The sequence below is a fragment of the Corapipo altera genome, unplaced genomic scaffold, assembly GCF_003945725.1.
Source record: "Corapipo altera isolate COAL_440 unplaced genomic scaffold, ASM394572v1 111, whole genome shotgun sequence".
Taxonomy (NCBI): domain Eukaryota; kingdom Metazoa; phylum Chordata; class Aves; order Passeriformes; family Pipridae; genus Corapipo; species Corapipo altera.
This window is the reverse complement of record NW_020884973.1, coordinates 301,543-323,953: the sequence shown is the minus strand read 5'-3', so window position 1 is coordinate 323,953 and position 22,411 is coordinate 301,543. Positions and strand designations below refer to the sequence as shown.

Sequence of the window (22,411 nt, the reverse complement as noted above, 5' to 3'; positions counted from 1 at the left end):
GGCACCAGGCTGGTGGGTGTCCAACACTGCCGGTCAATGCAGATTCAGTGGAAACACCCGTAGATTCCCGGTCTCAGGGCTCAGTGATGCAACTCCCGATGCAACGACGGGCTCAGTGAGCTTTGAAACAGAAACTCGCCGTTGCATCTCTCACCTTTTCACCTGCCCCTTCCTAGTCTTCTGAGGTTCCCAGTCTGTACCTTGTGGATGGTTTAATGCCGGGAGCCAGCGGGATCCTGCTGCCACCTGCTGTCACTGTGTCACACACAAAGACAGGAGTCCCTGCACACAGTACCCGCACAGAAATGCAGGGAATGAGAATTGCAGGAAGAAAGAGAAAAATGGTGATAACTGTACGACTTTAGGTTTACCTATATGAGGAATTCTCCTCCTTTCCTGGTGCATAAAAGATCCCAATTTGTGCTTTATTGACTTTTCACATGAACACTCAAAATTTCAAAGGGACTATTTGGACAACAACCCTGCATTAACGTTATGTCAGTGCACAAATAAACTTGGGTCTTTGTATGTACAATTCTTGAAAAACCTTGTCTTTCTTCCTACAGAAACTCACACTTGTGCCCAATCCTAAATACACACACACCAGCAATTATGCCTCAGTGGAGGACAGCAGAGAAGCGTGAGATGGACTTCTAGCACACACACTGAGCAGAGCAGCACCTCTGCACCTCCCACAGCAAGAGCAGAGGCAGCCTGCTCACCCAGGGACAGCGGCAGGGGCAGGGGCAGGGACAGGGACAGACTGCTCACCCAGGGACAGGGACAGGGACATCCTGCTCACCCAGGGACAGGGGTACGACAGGCTGTGCACCCAGGGACAGGGGTACGACAGGCTGTGCACCCAGGGACAGGGACAGCCTGCTCATGCAGTCCAGGTCAGGTGACACCTGCAGGGGCAGGGGTGACACCGGGTTTCTGTGTCCCACAGGGCCTCACTGGGAGAGTGCTTTGTCCCTGCTCAGGGCCAGGCAACAGTGGGATTGGCACAGCCACAACAGGTAGAAAACAGAAACAGAAATGTGGAAGCTAGAGACAAAGAAGCAGCAAGTGGGAGCACCCAAGAGCTCTCTCTTTTTGTTTTTTGTTTTGTTTTATTTATCTCCCCAGTCAATGCAATGCAGATAACGACAGGAAAGAGCTAAAAGGCAGGGAGTTCAGCCCCACATAGCTCTAGGTGCCATCAAGCTGGAGCAGTCGAGGTTGATGGCCTGTGGCCCAGGGAGATGCCAGCTCCAGCCAAGAGAATCCTTTAAAGCTTGTTTCATACAACAACCTTGCACAAAGTCAAAGCATTTATAACTTCCATTTAAATAAAGTTGATGCATGTTAAAACATGCGAATATAATTATTTGCATTATTGAATTTCTACCCTTAAAAGTAACAACAGGCAATGGGTTGCTGAGAAATGATAAGAACATCCCAGTGCCTGTCCCAGCCACGGGACACCTCCTGCACCAGGCTGATCCCTGGTAGCAGCAGGATTTAAGTCAGAGCTCCTTCTAGTGAGTACAGAAGGGTAGTGGTCATGGAGGAGAAAGGACTTGGGTAAAAGACGAGAACAGTGGAGAGTGCACTGACATGTAATAAGTGATATGAATGTGTACTGGATCAGGTTGCCAAGAGATAAAAGGATAGCTCTTGAAATTTAGGATGTAGGAAGAAGAGAAATATTCCAAGAGGCCATTTGTGCCAGCATCTGGCAGCACTCCCAAGGTCCCTTTATGGTTTTCACTCCATGACCTCTTTTGTCTAATGCAGCACTGGAATGACATCCAAGTCAGGACCCTTGAAAATATTCATTGGTCCCTTCCTAAGGAGTATCTTACAGAACCTTTTTCTCTCCTTTTGGGAGAGCAGAAGATTGATAAGGATATATAAGATTTATAAGGATTTAAAACCGTTACCTTAGATAGATGTAGATCCACAGAGTAATTTGATATTTTAGTACTCCACACATGTACATGCAAACTGTGCTTGGCCATTGCCACAAGCAGGCCTGGTGCCAGCTGCTCTGGCATACAAAAAAGAAGTAGATATCAGCCATATAGTCCATCTCAGGGAACTTTGTGATACATTAGAGACACAGGGATCCACAGGCGACCTTTCAGCTACCCCATGAAGTCCTCTTTGATGGTAGTTACTGAACAAATTCTTGATTCAGAGCCCCCAGATACCCTCTGCCTGTCTGTTGTAAGCTCCAAGTAAGGCAGCAAGGATCACCCCCAGCAAATTCTAGCTTTTATGCAAGTGCAGCAAAGCAGCTCCTTCCATACCTGACTTCTTTGGAATTAACTACTCGCAGCTTAGAGGAAATTAGGAAAATTTTGTCATTCATGTCTAACCACTAACACAGCCAATGAACATCTTTAGCTTTGAGAGCACTCGGGGAGCAGGAATGAAACAAAAAACTGTCCTGGAGTCCAGGCACTACCCAGTTTAACAGGCACACACGATGTGATGAACACACACTTCATCTCAGCACTACAGACAGCCCACTATAACAAAGACAAATGCTGCAAATACTACAGGATAGGTTTTATTCCATGTGGTTAAACCCAGTCAGAAAAGCATTTAGGTATATGGGTATTCCTATGTGTCCTAGTTAGGACAGCTGAGACCAGTTCATCACTGGATGGGTGTAACCCAAAACTGTGTATTCTATAGCCTTCCATGCCATTTCCCAGAAACTGTTTTCAATAGACTATTTACACCCTTTGCCCAGAGCAACCTGATTCCTCAGGCTACAAAGTAGGTGTTAAGAGGTCTGCGATATAGAAGGGTGCCTCCCTGTTCCTCACACCCTTTGTGAAACTCCCCGCTCTGAGGGAAGGACTGAGCATTCCTGCCTGAACTGGAGAATATATAAACTTGGAGTCTTGGAACTTTTTTCACCACTCGTGGGATCCAGAGGAGGACTGCAGATCACCGCTCTTAACCAGACTGCAGACCCCCACTCTCAGACAGACTGCAGGCCACCACTTTTCAACCAGACTGCAACCACCACTCTTGACCAGACTGCAACAGCACTCTCACCAACAGGTTTTTCCCTCTTCTTTTACTTTGGACTCAGGGGGCCCAAAGAACACCACACTGTTCATGTCCCAGGGTGCTGGGTTATATATTTGGGTTTTGTGGGTTAAAACCAATTGTTTGTCTGTATAATTGTACTTATTGTATTATTTTATTAAATTGTTATTCTGACTTATAATCTCTGAGTTGAGTCCATTTCCCCTGCTGGTTTATCTTTAAACGAGCACATTTTTGGTGCCCAGCATGGGGCAGAGAGAGAAGTCAGAATCACAATTTCATTTTAAGCATTTGTCTATTTGGATACAGAAACTCCCTGATCAACATGTTCTTTGATGCATTCACGTGGATGTTGTATCTGAGCCTGTTCATATTTCCACAGACGGGGAACTATTTGCCTGTTTTGATGCTCTCTTTAAGACCAGGGAGAGGGATCCAAATTGCTTTCTTAGTATACTATGTTTGTGTCATCATAACATCAGAAGCAAGGAGTTTCATTGTAAATGTGTATTCAGTTCTGTTTGCCTGTCCTGGTTTGGGTTGCTACCTCTGGGTCCTCATTAAAAATCGCACCCAGCCCTTTGGGGGAACAGGGGGGAATGGTTGTTTCCAGCCTCTCACCTCCTTCTTCCCCTTCAGACCTGCTACAACAGTTTTTTAAAATATTGAGTTCCCTTTTGATGTTAAGGACAGCATGATGTTATTGTTAGTGTTGCTTTGTCTGCTCTGTACTGTCTACACCATGTTTAGGGTCAGAACAGGGCCTTCTAGGGAGGTTGTTTGGACGCCTGCCCTGGGAGCAGATAATGCTGAGTGGCACGGGAAGTGGGAGGACATCGGCCAGTATTTGGAGAAGTTTTCTCCTCCAATGATCTGGAAATTCACCCCTGAACAACTGCAGGATCCTGTTAGCATGATAAGACTGGTGAAGGGAAAATGCTCTGGCAGCTCCAGAGATGGCCAGCTCACAGCAACCTGCTGGGCCCTGGCCACTGCCTACCGGACACTACTTGACATGGTACAGCACTGTCAGGGGGAGGAGAGAAGGAGCAAATCCACAGGCACCACGTCCACCCAAACCACAGCTGAGTCAGAGGGAGAAAGAAATGAATCAACCGGCACCGTGTCCACACAAACCATCGAGGAGCCACAAGAACAACCGAAACCAACAGCAGTCGCCCCTGTCCAGAAAAGGAAATCAAAGACTAAATCAGTCCGTATAGCAAATGATGATGAAGAGGCAGGACCTTCACATCCACCGGAGGAGACAGAGCCAGAAATAATCACTCGGTCCCTATCCCTGGGTGAGCTACGTGAGCTCCGGAGAGAGTTCACACGACAGGCGAATGAGTCCATTCTGACCTGGCTGCTCCGAATCTGGGATGCCGCAGCTAACGATACAATTCTAGATGGGAGTGAAGCCAGACAGCTGGGATCCCTGTCTCGAGATGTAGTCATTGATCAGGGGATTGGAAGGAGGCAGGAAACTCTCAGCCTCTGGCGGCGACTGTTGTCCAGCGTGAGGGAGAGATACCTTTGTAAGGAGGACCTCCACGTACAGCAAGGACAGTGGAACACGATGGAACAAGGTATCCGGTGCTTAAGAGAATTAGCTGTACTGGAGATAATCTTTTCAGAGGATGAAAGATTCCCTAAAAGTCCAGATGGTGTACAGTGCACATCCCAGATGTGGTTGAAGTTTGCACGACTTGGGCCAGAAATGTATTCCCGCTACCTAGCAACGCTGCAATGGAGGGAGGGAGAGGACAAGGTGGGTGCGTTGGTCAGTAAACTCAGGATTTATGAAGACACTGTCACCGCCCCATTACGAGCCCACGTCTCATCTGTGGAAACCAAACTGGCCAAACATGTTCGAAGCCTGGAAGAGAAGATTGAAGAGGGACACCAGAAGCTAAGAGAAGAAATTAAGGAAGGGATCTTCCATATCACACCAGGACAAACAAGAGTCTCTGCTATCAGGAGTCAGCGTCCCCCAGCTAAGGAGAGAGGGCACACTCCACGTGGCAATCTATGGTTTTACCTCCGTGAGCACGGAGAAGATATGAGGAAGTGGGATGGGAAACCCACCTCTTCCTTAGCAGCCCAGGTACGTGAACTGAAAAGAGGGACAAGTACCACAAGGAACTCTTCAAGGGAAAATGCTGCTCCAGTCTCTCGTGGGCAAGACTCCAGACGGTACAGGAATGATGATACGTCTGATCCTCTTGAAGGGACCTCCAGGTCATACTCACAAGAAGAGCACAATGAGTACCATGACCAGGACTAGGGGTGCCCTGCCTCTAGCCAGGTAGAGGAGAGGGACAATCAGGTCTATTGGACAGTGTGGATTCGGTGGCCTGGCACATCAGAGCCACAAAGATATAAGGCCTTAGTGGACACCGGCGCACAATGTACTTTAATGCCATCAAGATACGTAGGGGCAGAATCCATCTCCATTTCTGGGGTAACAGGGGGATCCCAACAGCTGACTGTATTGGAAGCTGAAGTGAGCCTGACTGGGAAGGAATGGCACAGACACCCCATCGTGACTGGCCCAGAGGCCCCGTGCATCCTTTGCATAGATTACCTGAGGAGTGGCTATTTCAAAGACCCAAAAGGACTTCGTTGGGCTTTTGGCATAGCTACTGTGGAGACAGATTAAATTAGACAGATGAACACCTTGCCTGGTCTCTCAGAAGACCCCTCTGCTGTGGAACTGCTGAAGGTTGAAGAACAATTGGTACCGACAGCCACAGCAACAGTGCACTGTCGGCAATACCGCACTGACCGAGACTCTGTGACCCCTATACATAAGATGATCTGTGACCTGGAGACCCAGGGGGTGGTCAGCAAGACTCATTCACCCTTTAATAGTTCTACATGGTCAGTACATAAGTCCAGCGGAGAGTGGAGGTTGATGGTGGATTACCGTGGACTCAATGAAGTCACACCACCCCTGAGTGCTGCTGTGCCGGACATGCTGGAGCTCCAGTACGAGCTGGAGTCCAAGGCAGACAAGTGGTACGCCACCATTGACATTGCGAATGCCTTTTTCTCCATTCCTTTGGCAGCGGAGTGCAGGCCACAATTTGCTTTCACTTGGAGAGGTGTGCAGTACACCTGGAATCGACTGCCTCAGGGGTGGAAACACAGTTCCAGCATTTGCCATGGACTGATCCAGACTGCACTGGAAAAGGGCGAGGCTCCAGAACATCTACAGTACATTGACGACATCATTGTATGGGGGAACACAGCAGGGGAAGTCTTCGAGAAAGGAGAGAAGATAATCCAGGTTCTCCTAAGAGCTGGTTTTACCATTAAACGAAGTAAGGTCAAGGGACCTGTTCAGGAAATTCAGTTCCTGGGAGTGAAGTGGCAAGATGGACGCCGCCTAATTCCAATGGAGGTGATTAACAAAATAGCAGCCATGTCCCCACCAACCAGCAAGAAGGAAACACAGGCTTTCCTAGGAGCTGTGGGCTTTTGGAGGATGCATATCCCTGAGTACAGTCAGATTGTAAGCCCTCTCTAACTTGTGACATGGAAGAAAAATGATTTCCAGTGGGGCCCTGAACAACAACAAACCTTTGAAGAAATTAAACAGGAGATTGCCCATGCGGGAGCCCTTGGGCCAGTAAGGACAGGACAGGACGTGAAGAACGTGCTCTACACTGCAGCCGGGAAGAATGGCCTTTCTTGGAGCCTCTGGCAGAAGGTGCCTGGGGAGACCCCAGGACGACCGCTGGGATTCTGGAGTCGGGGATACAAAGGATCTGAAGCCAGCTATACACCAACTGAGAAAGAGATCCTTGTTTCCTATGAAGGAGTTCGAGCTGCCTCAGAAGTGATCGGCACCGAAGCGCAGCTCCTCCTGGCACCCCGACTACCAGTGCTGGGTTGGATGTTCAAGGCAAGAGTTCCTTCTACACATCACGCTACCAATGCCACATGGAGTAAGTGGATCGCTCTGATCACACAGCGAACCCGGATAGGGAATCCTAATCGCCCTGGGATCCTGGAAATTATCACCAATTGGCCCGAAGGTGAGAGTTTCGGACTATCCTCTGAAGAAGAAGAGGAGCAGGTGACACGGGCTGAGGAGGCCCCACCATATGACAAGTTACCAGCAGATGAAAGGCGATATGCGCTCTTCACGGATGGCTCCTGTCGCATTGTAGGGACGAACCGAAAATGGAAGGCAGCAGTATGGAGTCCCACACGGCGAGTTGCAGAAGCAACCAAAGGACAAGGCGGGTCAAGTCAGTTTGCAGAGCTTAAAGCCATTCAGTTGGCTTTGGATATAGCTGAACGAGAGAAATGGCCAAGACTCTATCTCTACACTGATTCATGGATGGTGGCCAATGCTCTGTGGGGATGGCTGGAGCGATGGAAAAAGGCCAGCTGGCAGCACCAAGGGAAACCCATCTGGGCGGCAGAGATGTGGCAGGACATCGCTGACCGGGTAGAGAAGCTGAGTGTGAAAGTCGGTCACGTAGATGCTCATGTACGCAAGAATCGGGCTAATGAGGAGCATCGTAACAACGAGCAGGCGGACCGAGCTGCCAGGATTAAAGTCTCTCAGGTAGATCTGGATTGGCAGCACAAAGGAGAATTCTTTCTGGCTTGATGGGTCCATGACGCCTCCGGTCACCAGGGGAGAGATGCAACATACCGATGGGCTCGTGACCGAGGGGTGGACTTAACCAAGGACATTGTCTCACAGGTCATCCATGACTGTGAGACATGTGCTGCCATCAAGCAGGCCAAGCGGGTGAAGCCTCTATGGTATGGTGGACGGTGGTCAAAATACAGGTATGGGGAAGCCTGGCAAGTTGACTACATCACGCTCCCCAGAACCCGCCAAGGCAAGTGCTTTGTACTGACCATGGTAGAAGGAAGTACTGGATGGCTGGAGACATACCCTGTGCCTCATGCCACTGCCCGGAATACCATCCTGGGCCTCGAAAAACAAGTCCTGTGGCGACACGGCACCCCGGAGAGAATTGAGTCTGATAATGGGACCCATTTCAAGAATGGCCTCGTAGACACCTGGGCCAAAGAGCACGGCATTGAGTGGGTGTATCATATCCCCTACCATGCACCAGCGGCTGGAAAAGTTGAGCGGTGCAACGGACTGCTGAAAACCACCCTGAAGGCACTGTGTGGGGAGACTTTCAAACACTGGGAGCTGCATTTAGCAAAGGCCACCTGGTTGGTCAACACCCGAGGCTCTATCAGTCGAACTGGCCCTGCCCAATCAGAACCTTTGCATACTGTAGATGGAGATAAAGTCCCCGTGGTGCATATGAGAGGAATGTTAGGGAAGACTGTTTGGATTAGTCCCACCTCAAGCAAAGGCAAACCCATCCGAGGGATTGTTTTTGCCTAAGGGCCTGGTTTCACCTGGTGGGTTATGCAAAAAGATGGGGAGACACATTGTGTACCACAAGGGGACCTAATTTTGAGTGAGAATGGTCTGTAATGTTTCATTATATATATATAGATGTATATAGTGTTAAAGGGATATAGTTTTTAAAGGGGGTTAATTTGGGCATGACATGGATGGTATAGAATAAGAGGTGGATAATGTCCTAGTTAGGACAGCTGAAACCAGTTCATCACTGGATGGGTGTAACCCAAAACTGTGTATTCCTTCCATGCCATTTCCCAGAAACTGTTTTCAATAGACTATTTACACCCTCTGCCCAGAGCAGCCTGATTTCTCAGGCTGCAAAGTAGGTGTTAAGAGGCCTGCGATATAGAAGGGTGCCTCCCTGTTCCTCACACCCTTTGTGAAACTCTCCACGCTGAGAAAAGTACTGAGCATTCCTACCTGAACTGGAGAATATATAATCTTGGGATCTTGGAACTTTTTTACCACTCGTGGGATCCAGAGGAGGACTGCAGATCACCGCTCTTAACCAGACTGCAGACCACCACTCTCAACCAGACTGCAACCACCACTCTCAACCAGACTGCAACAGCACTCTCACCAACAGGTTTTTTCCCCTCTTCTTTTACTTTGGACTGAGGGGGCCCAAAGAACACCACTCTGTTCATGTCCGAGGGTGCTGGGTTATATATTTGGGTTTTGTGGGTTAAAACCAATTGTTTGTCTGTATAATCATACTTATTGTATTGTTTTATTAAATTGTTATTCTGACTTATAATCTCTCTTTTGAGTTGAGTCCATTTTCCCTGCTGGTTTACCTTTAAACCAGCACACTATGTTTATTCTGAGTGCTCAAGGATACACTTTAGCTTCCAGCTGATGAGATCTAAGCACATTCCTAATTACTGATTTCAGAGAGGTCTGGAGATGCTGCAATGATGGATAACAGAAAACAGAGTGAAAGCAAGATCTTCCTAAAAGTGAGTCATTAAATTGCATGAGCTACACACCTTGTAACTGTTAGGGCAAAACATTTTGCACACTACTCATCTGGAACTCAGCCTATTCCAAACAAAACCATACAGCTCCCAGATTTATGGTTTGAAAGGCCATCCTTAATATTGCTTTTATTCAACTAACCCAACACACAAACCAATTTTTTTTGTTATCAGCCAATAGTTTACAAACAGTAGAGACATAAGTGATTGGAGACTGCAGCCCCTGGAAACATTATTTTTTCACCCTTTCTTTACCCTCAGGGAAAATCTTCTTCCTCGGATTGAGCTGGTGGATAGGGGTGAAGGAGGAGGGAATACACCAAAGGCAATTCCCTACAAGCCTAGTGAAATCCATATATTTAAACTGTGCCTTCAACACCGTTTCTTTATCAATATCAACACTACAGTATGAAACACTTCATGAAAGTGTGAAGGTGCATTTGGGAGCTCTGGAGATGAAGTGCCTCAGGTATTCGGCTGTACCAAGCATCAGCTGGGGCAAAGCCAGAGTTATGACTAGCTTTTCTTTTACTCTAGTCCTTCTCCCACAGTATAGATGGCAACAATTCCTTTTACAAGAGACCCAAAAAATACGACTTTCTGTTACAAATTTTAAAGGTACATTTTGTCTATTCACTCTCAGAATTTTTTGATGGAGACTCCAGTCACAGACACAAGAAACAAAAACTAGCTACCTGATGCTTTTAATGTTGTTTTTTAAAGAAAATATTTTTATTATATTTATTTATATTACATATTATTGTATATCATTATGTATTTATATACTTATATTAAATTTAAATTTATAATATTAATTTGTAGTATTTTTATAATATTACAAAACAACAAAATACATGCCCCCCCCCACTTTTTCTTTTACCCAGGCACCAAGCACAGCCCACTCTGCAGTGATGTTTGTGCTTCTGAAAGACTGGAAAATTCTCTGAGTACATTGCTCCCTTGATTTTGTGTGACAGTTAGAAAAGGCTTAATAAGCAGCCTGAGATTTCTTACCACCATTTTTTCATTTCCTGTGTTATCACAGGCTGTTGACACAGCAGCTGATAATCTTAACAGGCTGAGAGAAGCATTTTTATAGAGAGACTTACAGGAACTAACTTATCTCCAGTGAATTCATTTCCACTTTATGTTTTCTACAATCCCAAAGGCCATGCTCATTTCACACTCTTGGACAGTTCAGATGCTGTCAAGCATTCTGTCATAAGTGCATCAAAGTGAGAAAAACTATTAAAACTCCTCTCAGATATGTAGATGTTTACAGTTCAGGAGTTTGCAGTAAATGAAAAGTTTCTGGGATTTCTTTTTTTTTCTTGAGTTACTGTGCAGTAGCAGCATCATTCCCTGATTTTAAGTGGTTCATGTGAGTGAGATCACACTATAGATACAATTCAAGTGACCAACGACCAAGGCCATCCTGGTGCTCCGCACTCAAGACCAGGTGTAAGGTACACAGTGTCCCTCTCCCTGTGTCACCCACGGTGCTGAGCTGCTGGCACACGGGCATTGCCCAGACCATGCCTCAGGGGGAGCATCCCTATGCCAGGGAGTGCAAACTTAGCACAGATCACCTCACCTAAAAGGCAGTTGCTAGGGATGGCTAGATGGAATTAGTAAAAACAACTGGGTGTAAAGAAATGTGGAAAACAACTTTCAGTTTCACAAAACAAAGTGACAGCTCTCAAGAACCGACTCCAGAGATTGCTGCAGGGAGGAAATGAGAGAAAAACTCGAGCCAGGCAGACAGATATGGCAGCTGGGCAACAGAATGGACAAACACTTGGTCTCCAGCACTCCTAATTCAACTTCTGTGTGCAAATTAGAGGCCAAAAGATTCTCTTCCTCTCTGCTATTTTGGGAAATACAGCTCACAAGAATGAATCATGCTTCTCAATGCGACAGAGCACAAAACAAAGGGGAGTAACCTGGAGTATCCTACCTACCCCCAAAGCTGACTCTGGAGTGGAAGAAGTCACTACTCCCATGAGCTGGAAAACATGAAATTCAACCCGTTGTCTCCCTGCAGGGATGGAGGCCAATTTCCTCTCACCCCCCCCCCATAAAACCTTAAAATTACCAACATTGAAAAGTCACAGGGGGAAAAAAAAATAAATAAAAAAAATTATCTTTACTAGCTTGGGGTCAATCTGATCTGGTCCTGACTGGCCCCAAATTCAATAGCTAATTCCAACTTAAAAATAAAATCAAAAATAAAATGTTCCCATGTTCTAGCATCCATTTTCAAATGATGTTGCAGGACAAAATTGGCTGCACTAAACTTCATATTTTTATTGTTTTCCCCAAAGTACTGACTTCTTCATCCTAGACCTTCAGTGAAATTTAATCAGAACAAAATTTTAACAGCCTTGTTCCTCTCAGTATTTGTCCAGGGGTCAATGCCTGCAAGCTCATGGGCCACTAACAGCACTCTGTTCTGCCTTGACATCCTGGAGGGGAAAGCCACCCACCCAGCATTTCAGAGATTGAGCTCCAACCTGACATCCTGCAGCCCTGATTCCTCTGCCATCTTCACTCTGTAGTATTGAGAGTTTATTCTTCATAAGGCAGGTATTTCATCTGTTGCTTCTGCCTTCTGTATGTGTTTTGGATCCTCAGCACAGCTCACTGAACACACAGGTCACAAGTTACTCTCATCATGAAAGCCTGCTGGTTTCACAGGAAGCTGAAAAACATCCACCAAGCCAAAGGATGGATGTTTTCCATGATGAAACAAAATCCCAGTGTAGTGAAATTAGACCCCTTTCACTATCACCTGACCTTCTAGGGTAATTCACGTGAACCTGAGTCCACTTTAACCATGATTTCTCCCGAGAGCTGCTAGGAACAGTAGGGTGCCTGGAGGAACTGGATGCCCTCTTGCTGCCTGAGTAGAGGCCTTGTTGAGGAGTATATCTGGTGCAGATAGCTCAGTTTGCAAGCTAACGTGTAAGATGCAGACTCTAGGTGGGACTCTAGGTGGGAGCCCAAAGAGGGCATGAACTGCCAACCTTTTGCATAACAAATGGTGGGAAGACTGATGGCACAGCCAGGTGAGGGACACTGGGAGACACGGTAGGAGCAGAGGACTTGGGACGAAAAGGAAGACTTGTCAGCACTTGGGTTGTGAGGGGATAAAAAGCCATGGCTTCCTTTGTTGGGGGTACGTCCTTGGAGGCACCAGCTCAGGGCTGTTTCTGTGTTACTGCACTGTGAATAAATTGCTCTGTGCAATGAGACCCCTGAGATTCTGCTATGGGAAACCTGGGGTCAAAGCAGTGAGGAAACCTATCTGAATGCATGTGAGGGAGTGTGTGGGGAGTCAAGCAAGGCATCTGTGGAATCACTGAAGTTGCCACTGTGAAGAGGTTTCAGTCCCAGCAGTAAAAGTCTCTGGCATTGGGAGTGTAACTTCCAGAGAGTCTCATGAATGATCACACTGGGAGTTTCCTTAACAGGCTGTCCCCCAGGGCACACAGATCACTAGTCCTCTCCTTGTCCAGCTCTGAAAGATCCTCTGAACAAAGAGAATAATAGGAAAAACCTGCCACTAGAATAGATCTTTTGGGTCTTACCAGAGCTGATGGGACACTGCCACTCTAGACCTTCAGGTCAATATTGGAGTGTTTTATATTCCAGCAAAGCTGTCCCTGCAAACTTGGGCAACAGCCTGTCTTCAGACAGACACCTGTCTTATTCCAGGTAGTGAAGCTGGCAGTAGGTGCCCTGCTTCTCTCATTCCATGTCCAGCCATGTCACAAGGCCTTGTGATAGAAAGTCAGATTTCTTTGGGTGCTAATTTCCATAAACAATGGCTATAGAGTACCTCAGGCTTCCTTGGGTTTCACCTCCACGTATATCCATTTGTTTCTCCTGAGAAGGAGGGCATTACAGCGATCAGCAACTTTTCATGCAAAAGTTCCACCTTTTGCATGGGGTCTCTGCAGATTCTCTCTGCTCTAATGATGACATTAGGAAGTATCCCAATGAATCCCTGCTTCCCAGCAATGTTAGAAGTGCTTCTCGCCTCTCAGAGGCAGAAACCAGCCTATGCTGCAAGAAAGATCATTGTGTGTGATGAAGAATGGGTGAGCATATTTTAGCTAAACTGAGGTCTCTGTGGCTCATGCAGGAGGAAAAAGTAAAGTGGTTTTATCTGAGATCATTGACCCCAAGGACTGGATGGGCTGGGAACAGGCTCCAGCACTATCATGTCTGCAGAGTTGTTGCCCTTGGAGAAGAGGACCACCCTGTGCAGGTAATTTCCTCCCTTTCAGAAAGAAAAAGGTTAGTAGTAGACTAAAAGCATATTTTTCTTTATGGATAGAACGCATTATCCTAATCTGCTGGACTGAATCACAGGTTGCTAAGTGCCCTTGGCATCCCTATCCTCGGGTACAGCTCTATGCTTTAATTACAGTGCTATGCACTGGCAAGGATGGGTGAGGGGGCTGGAATGGGGCATTAGTCACAGTGGGTAATTAGCTCTGTGAGATGTGATCATCTCTCACACATTTTGCACAACATGCATTGAACTACTGGTTCTTGGTGGGAGGCATTTCTACTTTTCTGCCTCCAAAGCAAGCTGTCTCACAGTATGCAGAGCCTTTTGCATAAGTCCAACCAAATTTTAAATGCAAATACCTGAAATAGGATTTATATAAAATAGAACCAATGGGATTTGCAAGCTGAGTATCTCTGAAACAGGAAGAGCTAAATATAGAGATCTGGATACAGCTTTTAAACTTAAAATCCTGTTTCAGGTGCTAGGTACACCTCCATAAGGATAAACCATTTTATGCAAAGCCAGTGATAACTCATAGCACTCATCAAGAAGAACTGTCATTGCATATTAAGGATGAGGTACTCTAAACAATGGTAATTTTTAGTGTACTCCTTCTAAATTATTGTGCAAGGCCTGTGGGAGCCAAGCTAGGCCTACACTGATTCCAGATCAATATTTGCATGGTGATAAAAGAACCTGTGAGATCAGAGGGAAAAACCAAGGTGACCCATTTTTGTAGGATTAGAGATATATGTGGCTAAAGCAAATGCAGGAGAATTATCCCCAGTGTGAAGGGGAAGGTGAAACTCAGTGCTAGCACTCCCTACTTCGAGCACAGAAGCATATGCGGAAGTTCTCTCAAACCCAAGACTGCCAGCCACACACCTCTGCCACACACAACAGACTGCAGAGGTGTCTCCTGACTTTCTAGAGGCCAGGGAGCACCCCTGTCCCAGCACTAGGTCTCTCTCACTCTCAGGCTCTCACAGTATGAGCCCCTGAGGCAGCCTGCATGGTTGAGTGGACACTTATCCTACTGCCTTCTGGATATTGGGAATCAATGTGCTGTTGTCCTGGACTGCACGAGCAGTCAAACGCATCAATTTTAAGCATCACTACAGCCATCACAACAGAGCTATCCCACGACTTCAAAATCAACCTTGATTCAAGTGAGTTATCTTAAAAATATTTTATATGTATTTGAACCACATACAAGAGGCATAGTTAGGAAAAAAGTCACAAAGATACAGGTGCCAAAAAGGAAAGAAAAATAACACTTAAGCTACTTCACCTAGTCTCACACTCAGAAACCTGCTCCTCTCTCATTCATCAGCCCCAGAACTGTAAGAACTTACCTCACTCTGAGCTATGGACTCATCCAGGCCAGCAGCCTGCCTGCCTTCCCCAGCAAGGCAGTTTTCATACTCGGTCCCTTCTCAGGGTTTGCCTGAGTTGTCAGCCAAACCTGCCAGGTTCCTGAGCCTCCTCTTCACTACATCAGGAAGTGGTTTCAACACTCCTCCCTCCACAAGGACTGTCCTCCTGTCCTTGGAAATAGGAATATCCCTTTGGCAGATGGTCACCAAGTGCAGGAGTCCCCACCTGCTAGTATGTTCCTACTACATCCAGGGATAGAATTTCTTACTCGTTCTGTGAGGCAAAGTCTAAGTCACTGCAGACACCTTTCCAGTGAATTTATACTTTGCATCAACATATAAATTGAAACCATATTTGGCATTTAATATATGTAGGATTCAGTACATGCAGCTCATTGCTAGCTCTTGACTGAGATGAAACTGGCAATCAACAGCTCTGGGAGCAAACAGATTTGAGATGACCCATCAGATCCTTCACTGCCATTTACATGTGTGTGTAAAACACACTGCCTGTCAGCAACCAGTTCAAGTTATTCTGATGGTGACTTCTAGGAAGTGTTCTCTGATCTACTTTCATAGAATCATAGAATGTTAAGAGGTTTTGATGGACCTTAAAGACCATCTAGTCCCAACCTCTCCTGCCATGGGCAAGGACACCTACCACTAGTTAAGGTTGCTCAAGGCCTTACTCAACTTGACTTTGAACACAGAGAGGGTTGAGGGCAACCTGTGCCAGTGTCTCACCACCCTCACAGTAAAGAATTTCTACCTAATATCTAATCTAAACCTACTCTCTCTCAGCTTATATTCATTCCTCCTTTTTCTATCACTACAGTTCCTGATGAAGAGTTGCTCTCTGGCCTTCTTGTAGGCCTCTTCAGATACTGGAAGGCTGCTCTGAGGTCTCCACACAACCTTCTCATCTCCAGGCTGAGCAGCCCCAACTTTCTCAGCCCGTCTTTGTATAGGAGGTGCTGCATGCGTCTTATCAACTTTGTGGTCTCCTCTGGGCTTGCTCCAACAGTTGCATGTCCTTGTGTTGGAGGCACCAGAACAGTGCTCGGTGCTCCAGGTGGAGTCTCAAAAGAACAGAGTAGAGGGGGAGAATCACCTCCTTTGACCTGCTGGCCACACTCCTTTGGATGCATCTCAGGATTCTGTTGGCTTTCTGGGCTCACTGCTGGCTCACGGTGAGCTTTTCATCAACCATCACCCCCAAATCTTTCTCTGCAGAGCTGCTCTCAATCACTTCGCCTGATCTGTTTTGCCTGGGATTGCCCCAATCCAGATGTAGGAACTTGTACTTTGCTTTGTTGAACCTTATAAGGTTTCCATGGTCTCACCTCTCCAGCCTGTCAAGGTCCCTCTGAATCCATCCCTCCCCTCCAGCGTGTGACTGCACCACACAACTTGGTGTCATCAGCAAACTTACCAAAGGTGCACTTGATCCCACTGTCCATGTCGCCAACAGAGATGTTGAACAGCATCAGCCCCAGTACTGACACCTGAGGGACACCACTTGTCACTGGTCTCCAGGTGGACAGTGAGCCACTGACCACAATTCTTTGCCTGCAGCCGTCCAGCCAGTTCTTTATCCACTGAGTGATCCACCCATCAAATCCATGTGTCTCCAATTTAGAGACAAGGATGTCATTTGGGACAGTGTCAAATGCTTTGCATAAGTCCAGGTAGATACTACCCCCATTGACCAGTGCTGTAGCTCTGTCACAGAAGGTCACCAAATTTGTCAGGCATGATTTTCACTTGGTAAAGCCATGCTGGTTGTTACTAATCACCTCTTTGTTTTCCATGTGCCTGACCATATTTTCCAGGAGAATCTACTCCATGATCTTGCTTGGCACAGAGATGAGACTGACTGGTCTGTAGTTCCCCAGGTCTTCTTCTTTCCCTTTTTTAAAAATGAGGGTTATATTTCCCTTTTTCAGTCACTGGGGACTTCACCCTGACTGCCACAATTTTTCAAGAATGATGGACAGTGGCTTAACAACTTTCTCAGGACATGTGGATGAATTTCACTGAGTCCCATGGCATGTTGTAAACTCAGGTTCCTTAGATGCTCTCATACCTGATCGTCTCTTACAGAGGGCTCAGGATCTTCATTCTCCAAGTCCCTGCATTTGCCTTTCTTGACTTGGGCAGTGTGGCTGGAGCACTTGCCCTTGAAGACTGAGGCATAGAAGTCATTGAGAACCTTAGCCTTCTCTTTGTCCAGGGTATCCAGGTCTCCTGTTTCCTTCCAGAGAAGGCCCACATTATCCCTAGTCTTTTTTTTGCTTGCAACATATCTATAGAAGCCCTTCCTGTTATCCTTAATATCCCTGGTCAGACACAATTCTAATTGGGCCTTGCCTACCCTAACGTTGTCCCTAGCTTCCTGTACAATTTCCCTGTATTCTTCCCAGGCTACCTGTCGTCCTTTCTGCTTCCTGAAAGCTTCTTTTTTCACTCTGAGTTTGCTCAGCATTATCCATCCATGGAGGCCTTCTGACATTTTTGCCCAATTTCCTCCTTGTTGGAACACATCAAGGAGGTGATCCTTGAATTCAGCCATCATTCTGCCTCCCAGGGCTCTATCACGTGGGATTCCACCGAGTAGGTCCTTGAAGAGGCCAAAGATTGCTCTCCTGAAGTCCAAGGCAGTGAGCCTCCCTGCCCTGAGGATCTCAAACTCCACTATCTCACGGTCACTGCAGCCAAGGCTGCCTTGGAGCACTACATTCCCCACCAGCTCCTCCCTATTGGTGAGCACAAGGTCCAGCATGGCACTTCTCCTTGTTGGCTTCTCAATCACTTGTGTAAGGAAGTTGTCATTGACACATTTGAGGAACCTCCAGGATTGCTCGTGCCCTGCTGTGTTGTCCCTCTGACAGATATCGGGGTGGTTAAAATCCCCCCTGAGGGTCCAAGGCTGGTGAGTGTAAGACCACTCCAATCTGCCCCTAGAGGGCTTCACCCACATCATCTTGCTGTTGGGGGGCCCCGTAGTAGATCTCCACTACAACACCATCTGTCCCTGCCCTACCATTGATCTTCACATACAAGCTCTGTTCTGGGTCCTCATCCTTTCCCAGGAAGAGTTACAGACACTCCAGCCCACCACTGACACAGGGGGCTACACCCGCTCCTCCTCTCCCTCACCTGTCTTTCCTAAAAAGCCTAAACCTTGCATTCCAATGCTCCAGGCAGAGGAGCCATCCCACCATGTCTCTGTGATGCCAACAACATCATATCCATGTAGGTGTGTGCACATCTCTGGTTTCTCTTGTTTGTTCCCCATCTTCTGTGTGTGTGTGTTTGGCATCTGAGCTGGGCCCCAGATAAAGCTGACTCACTGGTTGGAGTATGTGGCATGCCTTTGCACTATTCTGGGCATCCATTACAGGTGTTGGCATCCAGCTGGCAGGATTGGGATGGATAGGTGCCCTCCCTTGACAAATCTAGTTTAAATCCTCCTCTGCTAGTTTGGGAAGTCCCAGAACAAAGATACTTTTTCCCTTCTTTGTCAGATGGACCCCATCAGCCACCAGTAGACCAGGCTCAGCAAAGTGAGTCCCGTGGCCTGGGTAACCAAAACCCTGACTACAGCACCATTGCTCTAACTATTTGGTGACCTGCTAGACTTGTCTGGCCATTTCAGATCATCTGGCTCTCATCAGGCAGGGGTGATACTAATTTGTGACTACCTGGACTCAGTCATTCTCCTGTCCCAGGTAAGGAGTGAAAGGACAAGAGGAAATGGCCTTAAGTTGCACCAGGGAAGGTTTAGATTGGATATTGGGAAAAACTTCTTCACTAAAAGGGTGGTCAAGCATTGGAATGGATTGCCCAGGGGAGGGGTGGAATCACCATTCCTGAAGGGATTTAAAAGAGGTGTCAATGTGGCACTTAGGGATGTGGTTTACTGGTGGCCTTGTCAGGGCTGGGTTAATGGTTTGACTCAATGATCTTAAAGTCCTTCTCTAACTTGTAGTGGTTTGACCCTGGCCAGATGCCAGGTACCCACTAAAGCCACTCTCTCACTTCCTCTCTGCAACTAGACAGAGGAGAGAAAAAAAAACAGCTAAGGATTCATGAGTAGAGATAAGTGCTGGGAGAGGTCACTTACTGATTACCTTCACAGGCAAAACAGACTCAAAGTGGGGTTAATACTTAAGCTTATTATTAACAGGGTCAGAGCAAAAGAGTGAGAAATGAAACAGTCTTAGAAACACCTTCCCCCCACCCCTCCTTCCTTCCACATTTTCCCTCCTCCCCTCCAGCAGTGCAGGGGGACAGGAACGGGGGTTATGGTCAGTTGTTGTTTCTGCCACTGCTCAAGGACAGGAGTTGGAGTCTTCCCCTGCACCCGTGGGGTCCCTCCCACGGGAGACAGTCCTTGATGGACCTCTCCAGCATGAGTCCATCCCTCAGGCAGCAGCTCTTCCCAACCTGCTGTCCCGTGGGTCACTCCTCCATGGGGTCAGTCCCTCACAGATGAGCTGCACCAATGTGAGTCCCCTGCAGGGAGTCCTACCCAGGAAAAACCAGCTCCAGCCTGGGCTTCCCTCTCCACGGGCTGCAGGTCCCTGCCAGGACCCTGCTCCATCCTGGGCCTCCCATGGGGTCACAGCCTCCTTCCTGCATCCACCTGCTCCTGCATGGGCTCCTCCATGGGCTGCAGGGGGGTCTCTGCACCCCAATGCTCCCCCAGGGGCTGCAGGGGCACAGATGCCCCACTCTGCTCTGCCCCACGGGCTGCAGGGCCTCAGCTCTGGCGCTTGGAGCACCTCCTGCCCCTCCTCCTCCACTGCCCTTGAGGTCTATGTTGTTATTCCCATGTTCTCACTCTGCTCTTCCCTGGAGTTCTTTCTCTGCAATGGCTTTCTGGACTTCAAATATGTTATCCCAGAGGTGTTACCATTACTCCTGACTGGCTCGGCCTTGGCCAGCGGCAGGAAGCCCCTCCTGGAGCCCGCTGGCATTGGCTCCACCAGACAGGGGAAGCTTCTGGCAGCTTCTAACAGAAGCCACCCCTGTAGCCCCCCCCCCACCCCCAGAACCTAGCCACAGAAAACCACTACACAACCTAAACAATTTTATGATTCTATCCAACCACACAGGATGAATGGTGTTTTCCAAAGTACTCCATTTAGTGACAGTGAGTCTGTGATCCTCTCTTGTGAGCCATCCTGTGGAGAGTCAGGCTGGAATGGGAAGTTTTTATATTTTTATATATATATATAATATTTATATAATAGATAATATTTTTATATTTAAATAATTTTGTAATGTTATGGATGGAACTACAAGCTATACACATTATTGAGCTGAATTGATTTCTGCTGTACCTGACCTGTAGCTGAAGAATGTTGCTTACTGGACTGGGAATAGCTTGTTTGTTGGACCTATAAAATATTGTTACTTAAACAGCCCAGCAAGCTCCTCTGACATGAATTCTCTTTCCCCTGAAGGGTTTTCTTTCCAACTGGAGTTATTGATCCCTTTGGTTTTAGACAGGAAATCATTACTGCGTTAGCAACCACTAAAATGGTCTTCAGTCTCTAGAGTCTGTTCCCTGACATGGCATCAATTTGAATTTTTTGAGCCAGGAATGTTGTTAAACCCTTGTCTGATAAAAAGCACAGTAATGTTCAACATATTGCATTTGACTTTTCGATCTGAAGTTTCAAAGTGCATGTGTGTATTTTTGCAAGCATATCTCAAACAATTGCTACTATGTCCTGCTACAAAGTAACACTCCTTTACTTCATATGGAATGAATTTGCTGTCACAGCAAAGTAGCCACCTTCAGCTCCAACATGCTGGGTTCACTTTCTTAAACTTGCTGCAATAGAGAGGGTCACAGCAGCTCCTGGGCTGATGGTAGATTCCCATTAGTGTCTGCTCCTTTATATCCAACTTCAGCTGGCAGCTCTACCAAAAGATCATAAGTACCTGGTAAAATCTGAAATATCCTCCAGACAACACTGTAACATCAAATTTCTGTGTTTGCCACATAAATATAAAATAATCTTGGAATTGTATCATGGTGCTTCTACATTCACACGTTAATCTAAGCCTGGCATCACTGCCCAGGGCTGCAGACACAGCAGCCTGCTCTGAAGGAACACATTATTTAGTCTTATTCAACCCAGACATGGAACAGTAGCTATATTTAATGGTGACACAGTCAAGCACTACTAAACCTTGTGCTCTGTTTCCAAGCCTTGGAACGCAGTAGCTCCTTCCCAGCATTATTTCTCAATACAGTGCCAGAACCAAGGGAAATATGGATTTGTTTGGTAAATGTACCTCTAACTCACATCTTGGTGTGATACATATTGCAATGCCTTAGTAATATAAAGGGTGAAAGCTATTGATGTCAGCACCACATAGCAGTGTCCAAAGACTGTCTATGGATGTCCTGGTGTGCTGCAGGTTGCAGGACACAGCTGTTTGGATTTGATTCTGATGCTGTATGCAAAACCAGAACCAAACAAAAAAGAGTTGTGCTAATCTGCCAGCAGCATCAAACCAGCTCTGAGGGTTCTCTGTTAAGTGTCTCAAATCTAAAGCAAGAAAATATTCAATGGTTTGATTTTTTTGTAAGAAATAACATTTTAATTTTTTTAACACACCTTTACAAACTGTTATGTTATCTGTCCAAAGTGAATGTAACAGGCAGCTGAGGCATAAGGGAGAATCAAATTGGTTTTTTTACTGGCAATCAAAATTATACTGAGAACAAATTCCCTGAGAGCTCATCAGGGGAAAACAAGGGTTCTCATTTGAGGAACTTTACGAGGATAATACCAGGGGTGCAGAACATGGCCATATTCTTGGCTAGGAGGGGATGACTCTCACAAGTGTCCAGATATAAAAGCACACACGTACATAAACAGAACCCCCCTTCAGGAAAGTATTGTCTTAATGGAGTGACTAGATAGAATGCCCTCATGGCTCTGAAAATGGAAACTGTTGATGTTCGTGGCACAAGTGCTCTATGGGAACTACTTGCTTGATTTTAAGTAGTGCCTGGAAACCTGACACAGTCCTGTCACAGTTCATCGGTGTGCCAACACTGAAAGGACAAATAAGGGAAGCATCTCTAAGACATGGAAAGCACAGAGCTTTCCAGCAGGGCCCTGCTCGGTTTTAAGACTGCACATATATTCAGCAACGTCACTGAAGAGTTTTGCTCTAACTTAACCAATACACAATTCTTTGAATCCATGACATTTGCAATGAAAACATCCCACTTGAAAAAGGTGCAATTGAGGTGCTAATTAAGTGCCCT

The 22,411-nt window shown here is 46.7% G+C and overlaps 1 protein-coding gene and 1 long non-coding RNA gene across 6 annotated transcripts in view; one reads left to right on the top strand and one right to left on the bottom strand.

Annotated features, from left to right (window-relative positions):
* The window catches only part of KCNIP1 (potassium voltage-gated channel interacting protein 1), a 469,203-nt gene that overhangs the window by 156,774 nt on the left and 290,018 nt on the right, over positions 1-22,411 (bottom strand). The gene's annotated exons all lie outside the window — the stretch shown is intronic.
* LOC113957604 lies at positions 2,596-21,499 on the top strand. The gene is made up of 3 exons (XR_003531230.1): positions 2,596-2,710; positions 4,375-4,377; positions 21,488-21,499. It is a non-coding gene; the product is annotated as an uncharacterized LOC113957604 (long non-coding RNA).